Consider the following 13,244-nt stretch of genomic DNA (forward strand, 5'->3'; position numbering starts at 1 on the left):
ACTAAAACTTAACTAAATCGAAAACTAACTAAAAACAATGAATTTTCAATACTATGAAAAAGAACTATGAAAGCAATAAATTCTAAATTTCGGATGCCAAGAGATCTCAAGGATGGAGTCTAAAACTATAGCAAAAGATAGATGATTTTACAATAGAAATGAAACCCTATTTATAGACCTAGCTCTGGTGAGAATAAGCATAGCTGGAAAGTAATCGGTACTGGCAAGAATAAACATAGCTGGAAAGTAATAGTTGGCAAGAATATGCGGAGCTGGAAAGAATAAACATAGCTCTGGAAAGTGAACTCCGATGATTATGCTCGGGAAAGGTAGTCAGCGTTGGCGAAATAGGCGGAGCTGGAAAGTAGTCAGCGCTGGCATTTATGGGCGGAGCTGAAAATGGTCAGCGCTGGCAAGAATGGGCGGAACTGAAAATGGTCAGCGCTGGCAAGAATGGGCGGAGCTGAAAATGGTCAGCGCTGGCAGTTATGAGCTGAGTTGAAAATGGTCAGCGCTGGCAGTTATGAGCTAAGCTGAAAATGGTCAGCGCTGGCAGTTATGAGCTGAGCTGAAAATGGTCAGATGTTTCAGAGCTGGAATTTTCAGAGTTGGCAATTCGTCCAACATTTTTCACATTTCACAGATAAGATACAATCGTAGGTAATCACACTGACAATACTCCTTCTAGTATCTACCGGACAAATCACGTTTTACTAACTTACAATCATGTTGCAACAAAACTCATAATTCTTTGCATAATCAAGAGACGCATATTAAAAATAAAACAAGAATAACCACCATTCATTCACAAACCCTAAATGCACATCGAAAACCATCTTCTCTTCCACAAATTCATAAAAATTCGCATGAGACAAAGACCAAAAACTAAGCATAGAAGACTAATCTCGTCAAATTTTTTTTTTTTTTAATATAAGCACAAGAAAACACCCCCACACTAAAAGCATGCCATGTCCTCAGGGAAGAAAAGAAATACGAATAGTTTAGAAAACGTCCCTGATTATCGGCATTGAAAAACTGAAGCATCGTGAGATGCGGTTAAGAAAGGGCTTTGTGGTCTGTTGCAAGTGGAGAGTGGCAGCATTGATAGCTGTAGAATAGAAAGGCAGCGCTGACTCAGCGTGTTGAAGAGCGACACCACGAAGCAGTTGGATATCGCCAAATGCGCGCCGTCAGCCCCGCCTTTCAACGCCATCGCCAAATTCGAAATCAAGTCGCCTAACGAGTTCCCCCACGCTAGGGCAGTTCAGCGCTGACGGGTGTTGGGCGCAGCAGGGCTGAATCTTTGGGAGCGAAGGCACTTGCATTTGGCAGCGCTGGCGTGATGCCGCGCTGAAAATAGAGAGTGAATGTGCTGGCAGCGCTTTCATGTAGCAGCGCTGACGTTCTGCCGTGTTGAATTTGGAGAGCGCTGGCATTTGGCAGAACGCAGCGGGCTAGATGGTCAGCGCTGTCGGAGAGGCGGCATTTGCGCGTGGCCTTGATTTGCTGCATCAGTGACTCGATGGCGTCGAAGTTGTTGGCGAGGGCGAGCTTGTGGATGATGGTGGCGTAGAGGGATTCATTGGGGTTGTGGTCTTTGCGGGTGGAGAGCTGGGCGAGGAGAGGGCAGCCCCGGCATGCGGCAGCGCTGGCATGTGGCGGTGTGGCTGGGCGGGGCGTGGCTGGCGGGGTGGCAGCGCTGGCGGGTGGCAGCGCTGCCGGGGGCGTGGCTGGGCGGTCTTGGCGGCTGGTAGCGCTGGCGTGTGGCGGTGTGGCTGGGCAGGCTTAGCGGGTGCGCTGAGCGGGCTGGCAGCGCTGACGGGAGTGGCTGGCAGCGCTGGTTGGCTGGCGGGTGGCAGGGCGGAGGTGCTGGCAGCGCTGGCGGGTGGCAGCGCTGACGGGAGCGGGTGGCTGTGTGCGCTGGCGGGTGCGTGGCTGGGCGGGCTGGGCGGGCAACGCTGGCGGGTGGCAGCGCTGACGGGGGCGTGGCTGGGCGGGCTGGCGCGTAGGTGCTGGCAGCGCTGGCGTTCCGGGGCGAGCTGGTCAGCGGGTGGTTGGGCGTTGACGGAGGAGTTAATAATTTTTTTTTTTTTTTTTTTTTTAGTGTTGGCTCCCTTTTTCCCTTTGTCGGCGTTGGCAACCTTATCCATCGTTCATTTTCAACGCTCACTTATTTTGCGACCCAAAATTTTTTTTTTGAAGATACTCTTTCCCCCAAAATTTGCGACGCTGACTGCTTCACTCAATCGGCCTTGCCTTTATTTGCCAACGCTGACTCCTTCAGCTATTTTCCTTTCTTTTGCCAGCGTTGGCTTTTATGGCGTCTTTTCTCCCTTAGCCATTATTGGCAATTCTTGACCTTAGCTTGGTAACTGTGCCATTATAGGCGCTGACGGGTGCGGGTGGCGGGTGGCGGAGGAGTTCTTGCAGCGCTGACCAATTCGGTTGATTTATGCGGGTGGCAAAAATCAATGCCGATGGAATTGGTCAGCATAAATCAACCGAATGGGCGGGCTGGAGCTAAGGCGCTGGCAGCGCTGGAGTCAAAACATGAACGCCAACATCAAAGTATCCACATGGCGACCAAAACTGAGGAAAGACTCAAAACAAACAACGAAAACAAAGAAAGCAAAAGAAAAATAAAAATTAAAAACAAACCAAAGGTGGGTTGCCTCCCACTAAGCGCTAGAGTTAAAGTCTCCAGCCCGACTTCAGAGTTGAACTTCAGCTAGGGTTGTGCAGAGCTTGAGACTCCACCTCCATAGGCGAGCTCTGGTGCTCGTAGTACGGCTTCACTCGATGGCCATTCACTCGGAAACTCTCCTTTGTGTGCTCGTTCAACAGCTCTACCGCACCATGCTCGAACACCTCTTTGAGTAAAAATGGACCGCTCCATCTGGATTTCAGCTTTCCCGGAAATAACTTAAGTCGAGAATTGAACAAGAGCACCTTCATTCCAGGGCAAAGCTTCTTGTGGCAAATGCGGCGATCGTGGAGTCGCTTCACTTTGTCCTTGTAAATTCTCGCATTCTCATACGCCTCATTGCGTAGCTCATCTAGCTCCTCCATTTGTAGCGTGCGCTGCTTCACAGCAGAGTCCAAGTCATAGTTAGCAGCCTTGATCGCCCAATAAGCTTTATGCTCAATTTCCACCGGCAGATGGCAGGCCTTGCCATAGACGAGACGGTACGGACTCATCCCAAGCACGCCCTTGAAGGCAGTTCTATACGCCCAAAGAGCATCATTCAACTTTGCGGACCAGTCCTTGCGCGAGGGTTGAACTGTTTTCTCCAAAATTCCCTTGATTTGCCGATTGCTCGTCTCGGCTTGGCCAGAGGTCTGCGGGTGATAAGGTGTTGCTACCTTGTGCGTGATCCCATTCTTCTTCATGAGCTTTGCAAACAACTTGTTGCAGAAGTGCTTGCCTCCATCGCTAATGATGGCTCTAGGAAATCCGAATCTAGAAAGAATGTTCTCTTGCACAAACTTAAGTACCACATTAGCATCACATGTTCGCGTGGGAATAGCCTCAACCCACTTGGACACGTAATCTACAGCAAGTAAAATATATTGAAACCCATGTGAAGTAGGAAATGGCCCCATGAAATCAATGCCCCACACATCGAAAATTTCGACAATTAATATGCTTTGGAGAGGCATCTCATTCCTGCGGCCGATATTTCCTATTCTCTGGCACCTATCGCATGCAAGAGTGAAAATGTGTGCATCTTTGAAAATGGAAGGCCAAAACAAACCTGATTGAAGAATTTTATGTGCTGTTTTCTGCCCCCCAAAGTGTCCACCACAATGATCTTCATGACACATCTTCAACACTTGTTGTTGCTCCTCTGCCGGCACACACCGTCTAATGACATCATCCTTTCCAAGCTTGAAGAGGTGAGAAATCTCCCAATAGTAGTGTCTGCACTGAGCTAAAAATCTCTTTCTCTCCTGCGATGTCAGCTCAGGTCGTAGAATACCACAAACTAAGTAATTGACAAAATCGGCATACCAGGGCACGGCGCTCGCAGGGCTGGACTGAGCATCGCTGAGTTCGGCAGCGCTGGGCTGGACAGCGCTGAGCTGATCAGCGTTGACTTCGGCAAGGCTCGCAGGGATGAACTGAGTCGCGTTGGGCTGGGCAGCGCTGCATTCGGTGGAGCTGGGTTCGGTAGATCTGGACTCTGCAGCGCTGCACTTGTCAAAGGTTAATGCATATGTTTGCTCAAAAGGAAAAGATTCAGGGATGCAATTAAGATTCGACTCTATCCGATGATTATCCAAGCGTGAAAGGTGGTCAGCTACATGGTTCTCGCTCCCTTTCCTATCCCTGATCTCTACATCAAATTCTTGCAACAGTAAGACCCAACGGATCAGACGAGCTTTAGCTTGAGGTTTAGTCATCAAATATCGCAGCGCAGCATGGTCACTATGAACAATAACCTTAGACCCAATGATGTAGGCACGAAATTTATCTAAGGCAAAGACCACAGCAAGCATCTCTTTTTCAGTAGTGGTGTAATTTACTTGTGCACTGTTCAGAGTTAAACTAGCATAGTAAATTACACGTAACATCTTATCCACACGCTGACCTAGCACAGCTCCTACAGCAGAGTTAGACGCATCACACATAATTTCAAAGGGCAATGACCAATCAGGCGCAATCACCACCGGGGCAGAGCTCAATTTTAGTTTTAATGTTTCAAAGGCATTTATGCAAGAGTCATCAAAATTAAACGGAATGTCCTGAGCTAGCAGTTTGCATAGAGGTTGGCTAATTTTAGAGAAATCTTTAATGAAACGTCGGTAAAAACCGGCGTGACCTAAGAAACTCATAATTCCTTTAACATCAATAGGGGGTGGCAACTTTTGGATTACCTCCACTTTAGCTCTATCGACCTCTAGTCCATGTTTAGACACCACATGACCCAAGACAATACCACGTGTAACCATGAAATGACTCTTTTCCCAACTCAAGGTTAGGCCACTTTCAATGCACCTTTGCAACACTACATCAATCTTCGTCAAACAATCATGAAAGGACTGCCCAAAAACCAAAAAATCATCCATAAAAATCTCCACGAATTTACCAATCATTTCAGAGAATATGGACATCATGCATCGTTGAAACGTCCCGGGTGCATTGCACAACCCGAACGGCATCCTCTTCCATGCAAACGTCCCAAAAGGAGTGGTGAAGGCAGTCTTGAGTTGATCTTCCGGGGCGATCGCGATCTGGTAATATCCTGACAAACCATCAAGAAAACAATAAAAATCATGCCCAGCTAAACGATCTAACATTTGATCAACAAAAGGGAGAGGGAAGTGATCCTTCTTGGTGACGGCATTGAGTTTCCTATAGTCAACGCACATCCGCCATCCCGTCGTGGGACGCGTTGGTACCAACTCCATCTTGTCATTGCGCACAACCGTCATTCCTCCTTTCTTTGGCACGACATGCACGGGACTTACCCACTCACTATCAGCGACAGAGTAGATGATCCCTTCGGCCAGCAGCTTAAGGATCTCCTTGCGCACGACATCCATCAGAATAGGATTCAATCGTCGCTGAGCGTCTCGCTTTGGTGCTGCTCCCTCCTCTAGGTTGATTTTGTGCATGCATGTGGCTGGACTTATGCCACGTATGTCTGCCAGGCTCCATCCCAACGCTGCCTTATTTCTCTTCAATACATTGAGCAACGCTGCCTCTTGCTCCCAAGTCAGCGTGGAAGATATGATCACTGGATTCTCCTCACCTGCTTCTAAAAATACATACTTGAGATTGGCAGGGAGTTCTTTTAGTTCCAGCGCTGACCTCTTGGTTTCCATCTGTTCATCAAAGGGCAGCTCGGTATGGCTGGACAGCGCTGAGCTCGGTAGAGCGGACTGGTCAGCGCTAAAGGGTGGTAGAGCTGGCTGGGCAGTGCTGAAGGGTGCTGAGCTTGGCAGAGTTGACTGTAGCAGCGCGGGAATCGGCAGAGTTGGCTGCGGCAGCGCTGACTCTTCATGCAGCGCTGATTCTTCAGCTTCCTTAGCTAATTCCTCCATGTCGGCCGATCCAGCAAAAGCTTCCATATACTCCTGTTCCTGAATAAATACCTTCTCAACCAAGCCATTAATAGCATCTATATATGAACATTCATTTATGAAATTCGTAGAAGGCATTGCACGATTTTCATGCACCGAAAAAGACACCGACTTCCCTAACACCGTCATTTTAATAGTTCCATGTTTAACATCAATCAAAGTGTTAGTGGTCGCCATAAAGGGTCTTCCTAATAGTAGAGTGTGGTCTCTACCATTCTCAAGCACATCCCCAATCTCAAGCACTACGAAGTCAACAGGCATAATCAAACCCCCGACTCTAACCAGAATATCCTCTACTATCCCACAGGGGTACCTAACGGACCTATCAGCTAGTTGTAGACACATGCGAGTGGATTTCAAATTACCTAACTCTAATTGTTGAAAAATAGAGTAAGGCATCAAATTAATTCCCGCTCCCAGATCTAACATACCCGTGGCCTTCTTACCATTTCCCAAAGCAATATTAATCACAAAGCTACCTGGATCGCGCTGCTTTGGTGGTAAGGATTGCTGCATGATTGAGGTCGCTACTTCTGAGACTAAAATTTTCTCATTGTCCCCGAACTTTCGCTTGTTGGAGACCAACTCCTTGAAAAACTTCACATACGCCGGTACTTTTCTGATCACATCAAGGAGAGGAAGATTCACGTTCACCTTGGCAAGCATGTTGTAGAAGTCGGCGAACTGTTTATCCAGCTTTTCATTCTTCAATCTGCTAGGAAAAGGGATCGGAGGTCGATAGGGTGTGGTAGACTTGTGAAGTTTATTCTCCTTTTCTTCCTCCATCTCTCCATCTTTTTGCTGATCTGCCTTCTCTCCATTGGTAGGGCTGGTCAGAGCTGAGCTCGGCATCTCTAGTCTGGGCTGTGCTGAGCTCGGCAGCTCTGCTCTGGTGAAGGCAGAGCTATTCAGAGCTGAATTAGGCAGACCTGGACTTGGCAGCGCTGACATCGGCGGAGCTGGATTCGGCAGCGCTGACTACAGCAGCGCTGACTTTGACTTTGAGAGATTCTGCAATGCTGAGTTCGTCAGGGATGAACTTGGCAGCGCTGGCACTTCCACTTTGTTATCCACCATCTTACCATTACGAAGAACAGTTACAGCTAGAGCTTGATGCGGCTGAGCAGGTTGGCCATGAAACTTTCCGGGCTGCTGTTGTTGTTGGATTTGATTCAAAGTACCGGAAAGTTGACCGACAGTTGTTTCAAGCCTTTTTATGGTAGATGCTTGGGACTCCATATTCTGCTTAGTCATCTCCATATTTTGCTTACTAATCTCCATGAAAGCTTGCAAGGTATCCTCTAGGGATGTTTTCTGTGGTGGCATGGGCTGTGCACTCTGCTGCAGGGCTGATTGTTGGTGTTGGTATTGCGGTCTATATGGTTGAGAGGAGCTTTGCTGCGGAGGGAAATATTGTGGTTGCTGTTGGTAGCCCATTTGGGGTGGTCGACGGTATTGATTCCCCCCAAAATTTTGATTTCCCCATCCAGCATTCGGTTGACTTCTCCATCCTCCATTGACATTCTGTTGCCCTTGATTCATGTTCTGCCCATATGGTCTACTTAGCCCTTGATTATAGCTTTGAAATCCTTGTGCCGCATAGACCTCGGCTTGTCCTTCCGGAGTAAACTCTCCCATTCTATGGCACTCATTAGCTCCGTGGCTGAAATCTCCACAAATACCACAAGGCTCCATATTCTGCATAGCTGGGTTCGGCAGAGCTGACATCGGCAGTTCTGCATTCTGCAGAGCTGGCGTCGGCAGCGCTGCATTCTGCAGAGATGAATTCTGCACCGGAACGGAAGGTGTATCCATCTTGCCCATCTTCAGTTGTTGTACGTCCCGCATGATTGAAGCCAATTGTTGTTGTATTTCAAATTGATTCGTCACTGCGCTGGCTTCAACTCTTCTTCCACGGACGGATTTTTGTTGGGAGCTCTCAGCTAAAGTTTTAAAAATCCCTTTTAACTCAGTTGCTGTCTTCCGAGCTATGTTACCTCCTACCGTGCTATCCACCATAAATTGGGCAGTTTGCACTAACCCATCGTAAAAGAACTGCATCAACATAACATTAGTGAATTGATGTTGAGGGCATTGACGGAGGAGTTCTTCATATCTCTCCCAAGCTTCATGCAAAGGCTCGTCCGCTCCTTGGGTGAACTCCATTATTTTTGTTCTCAACTCCTGTGTCTTATGGCTTGGGTAGTATTTCAGCATGAATTTTTCACAAGCATCTCCCCACGTAGTGATTGAGTTGGGTGGCAGAGATAGCATCCACGTCCTCGCCCGGTCTTTAAGTGCATAGAGGAAGCACTTGAGCTTGAGTTGGTCCTCCGTGAGACTAAGCAAAGGAATTGTTTGCACTTGGGTGCAAAAATCCCGGATGAATTGCAGAGCATCCTCGCTTGGCATCCCGTGGAACACCGGCAGTAAACTCGAGTCATTTGGTTCAGAGCTGGTTTCTTCCTTGGTGGTTTTCTGCTCAGTGCGGAAGTTGGCAGGGCTGGCTTGGTCTGTGCTGAAATTGGCAGTGCGAACTTCGGCACCGCTGCCAGCGTTGACTTCGACAGAGCTGGCAGCGTTGACTTCGGCAGCGAAGAACTTGAAGGCAGGGCTGGCCTCTTCCTCCTTGAAGGCAGGGCTGGCAGCGTTGACTTCGGCAGAGCTGGCAGCGTTGACTTCGGCAGCGAAGAACTTGAAGGCAGGGCTGGCCTCTTCCTCCTTTGTCTCTACGGTGTGCTCTGGAATTTCAGGTTCAGATTCAGAGCCAGAGTAGAAATCGTCAGTTGGAGACACCAATTTGCCTTTAAGACTACGGCGTCCCTGCATGCATAACACTGAACAAACAGATTACGCGTACCGAGTGGAAGAAACGTAAAAACAAAACCGAGAAAAACTGGAAATTAAATAAAGCAAGTAAAAATGACACAACTAAAACGCCTAAAACTTTCCCCGGCAACGGCGCCAAAATTTGACTCAACCTAGAACACCTCTAGTTTGACTTGCAATAGAACAAGGACATTCTAGTGATGGTAAGTTGACCCAGTGTCATCTCTCAAGGAAAGTCTTAAAGGGCTTCTAGTAGTATCGTGGGAAAAAGTAATAAAAGAAAGCAGTAAAGAGTTTGATTATTAATCTAAAACTGAAACTTAAAACTGAATTAAAACCAAATTGTAAAATTACTAGGCGAATTAAATTATTAACCCTAGGCAGAATTAAAACAACTTAAATAAAATCTAACTTAAGAAATTAAGTACTTGTAAATTAAAAATAAAACTAATCTAGGCATGAAACTAAAGTGCATAATTTAAATTGCATAATTAAAAAGAAAGCATAAACATGAACTAAAAACATAAACATGATTAAACGAAAATAAATTGAATTGAAATACGAAATACCGTAAATGTCTTGAACGTGTAATTGTGTCACGCAATCACAATCCAATAAATAACTAAAACTTAACTAAATCGAAAACTAACTAAAAACAATGAATTTTCAATACTATGAAAAAGAACTATGAAAGCAATAAATTCTAAATTTCGGATGCCAAGAGATCTCAAGGATGGAGTCTAAAACTATAGCAAAAGATAGATGATTTTACAATAGAAATGAAACCCTATTTATAGACCTAGCTCTGGTGAGAATAAGCATAGCTGGAAAGTAATCGGTACTGGCAAGAATAAACATAGCTGGAAAGTAATAGTTGGCAAGAATATGCGGAGCTGGAAAGAATAAACATAGCTCTGGAAAGTGAACTCCGATGATTATGCTCGGGAAAGGTAGTCAGCGTTGGCGAAATAGGCGGAGCTGGAAAGTAGTCAGCGCTGGCATTTATGGGCGGAGCTGAAAATGGTCAGCGCTGGCAAGAATGGGCGGAACTGAAAATGGTCAGCGCTGGCAAGAATGGGCGGAGCTGAAAATGGTCAGCGCTGGCAGTTATGAGCTGAGTTGAAAATGGTCAGCGCTGGCAGTTATGAGCTAAGCTGAAAATGGTCAGCGCTGGCAGTTATGAGCTGAGCTGAAAATGGTCAGCGCTGGTAGTTGATTCTGGCACTTAGCTCTGCTATGTCGATGTCTGCTAAAAACACCATTTTTAGCCCAAAAATCTCCAAAATTGCATTCTTCCATCTATAAACCTAAATCTCCTGCAAAGCATCAAACAAACCATAAAACGCACCAATTTCCAGAAGATTTAATTTAAAATATGCACATGCAAACCCCTAAAATTAGAACAATTAAGCATAAATCACATATCGTCTCAATAAACCGGGAGGTTAAGAGTTCTAGTGAGGGCTTATTGGTCTTTTGTGCTCTTGGAAGTTATAGGTTAGAAATTGACCGGGAACAACAATTATGACCTGTAATCTACTGTTTTAGTCGTTCGAGAGGGGGCTAAAAGTAGTGGAGATATCGCCCCAGATAAGTTGGTCATATCAAGATTAATATTGATTTAGATTGAAGTTCGTTACAATCCATCGAAATCTAGTCTCTATGATAACTTTCATTCGAGGCATTCCCTAATATATTAACTAAGATTATTTTCTTATTATTTTATTTGCTTGTTTTATTTAACTTTGTTTTAATTATCAACATCTCTTGAACTTTGGTTGTTTAAGAAGGTTGAAAACAACTTATTAATAATATTTAGAAGTTTGAATTCACCAATCCTTGTAGGATATGACTTTACTTCCACTTATTGCAACTACACCGTGCACTTGCGGCATAGTTAAAAATAATAGCGAACAACCAGATGACTAGATGATTTGAGCATTCGGTAAAATGATCTGGGTGTCCAAGCGACTAGATGATCTAGCCACCCTCTTGGCTGATAATTGTCAAATCGTTTTCTTTTTCATAATTTTATTACACATTTATGACTTATGGCAGTTAAATTGGTCAAGTGTGTAAAATTTTCACAAAAGCAAAATTATCAATATCAAGGGTATTTAAGGAATTGACAAAGAAGCTTATGTTTATAAAAGAGAGCATTTTTCATATAATAATTTAAGGAATATGACATTTTAAATTTTCACTCATAAAAATAATTTTATGTATGTCTTAATTGTCATTTAAATTTAAATTACTATTATTATTTTAATTTTTAATTGGGGTTATGGCAAAAAAATACATAAATCTATATTTTTGTTGCACTTTTCACCTAAGTTTGACTTTCCAACGAAATTAGAGCATAATTACAATCGAAATCAAGTCAAATATATTAATTTTTTGTCTTTTTAGATCTTCGGGCTTCTAAATTCTCATCATCATCACTAGACCAATATCAGGTGAACTTTCGACTGCCAAATAAGCTCTATCATACTCCCTCCGTCCGCGATATCATTTCCACATTGTGGACGGCGCAGGTTTTTTAGAAAAGTGGTGAATAGTAGTAGATCGTAGTGAATATTGTAGTCAGTGGAGTTTGGGTCTCACTATTGTTGTGAGTGGAAGTTTGTGGACCCTACTTCTATAAATGGAAGTGGAAATGATATCGCGAGTGGACCGAAATGGCAAATGTGGAAACGATATCGCGTACGGAGGGAGTATATTTTTTTTCTTAAATGAAAGTTTAGGTGAAAGTTTTCACTTTTTTTCAAAGGTCGTTTATTTTTTGGTCATAATCCATTTTAATTTCAAATTTTAAGTGTTTTGTTAATATGATGTATATTTTATATGTGCCTATTAGGGCTTATTTTAAAGTGTTTAGTTATTATTATATTATTTTTTTATTTTAAATTTTAAGCTTGTTTTAAAGAGCTTATAAACTCTTAGACCTTATACGATGTTTCAACGGCTTATAAAACATGATTTCATAAGAGCTTATAAGTTGTCAAAATGTTTGGATAATTGAATTTATAATTTAAAGAGAACATTCTTAGTTAGACAAATAAAATCTTTATTAGAGAGAGAAAATGAAAGAGAAATGAAATTAGAATGATATATGATAAAATAAAAAATTATAGTTGAGTTATTTTTGTAAAATGAGTGTTGCTTATAAGATAATGAGAAAATAAGTAAATGAACTTATTTTTTAGAGCTTATAAGCTCTCATAACTTATTTTTACATTTTATAAGCTCTTTAGAAGTTTATTTTATATATCAAACACTTTGAATGAGCTTATAAGTTCCCAAACAGCTTATAAATTATTTTAAAGAGCTTATAAGCTCAACAAGCACCCTCGTATTGTGTAAAAGGAGAATCCATAATCAACACCTTTAATACACATTGGGTATATATACATTTCTATGCAATAGCTCGTCTAAAGTATACTTGTAATCATGTGTTATATTCATATCGTATTGTGTTAAATGAGAATCTATAATCACCACCTTTAATACACATTGGGTATACATACATTTCTATGCAATAGCTCGTTGTCTAAAGTATACTTGTAATCATTTGTTATATTCACATCGTATTGTGTTAAATGAGAATCCATAATCACCACCTTTAATACACATTGGGTATACATACATTTCTATGCAATAGCTCGTTGTTTAAAGTATACTTATAATCACGTGTTATATTCATGTCATCATGTGTAATAGCATGTGGTTAAACCACACTTAGAAAAATGGGGAAAATGCATAAATAGCCACAAAATTAAGAAAGGATATTATTGTATAGCCTCGCCTATAAAAAATGTATAACATAATTAGTCATTTTTACATAAAAAAAGCACATATATATACCCTTAATGGGTCTCACAATTAAAATGATACTATTCTTTAATTTATTTAAAAAATCTAATTTATTCTTAAGTTTCTGAAATAACCGTGAGATACATATAATTTATTCTTAAGTTTGTACACAATTAGATGTTACACCTGATAAGGTGTATTGGGGAGCATTGAAGTGGGTAATGAGCTACAAGTGATCATGGCATTTTATTTGAGAAAAAGAACGATGAAAATATGAATCTTTTACTTGGTTATATGGATTCAAATATTACAACTAATACTGATTCTATAAAATCACAACACATGGTATATTTTTATATTGTTTGGTGTTGCAATAACCAATAAGTTGGGAACTCATATTGTAATCTATAATGACGTGATTAGTATGATGGAATGGAGGTGAGAATGGAATGATATTTTCTACTTTTATTTCATTCCTTTGTTTGATATCTTTTCTTTTTAGGAAGCACCATTCC

The sequence above is a fragment of the Salvia miltiorrhiza genome, chromosome 4, assembly GCF_028751815.1.
Source record: "Salvia miltiorrhiza cultivar Shanhuang (shh) chromosome 4, IMPLAD_Smil_shh, whole genome shotgun sequence".
Classification (NCBI taxonomy): Eukaryota; Viridiplantae; Streptophyta; class Magnoliopsida; order Lamiales; family Lamiaceae; genus Salvia; species Salvia miltiorrhiza.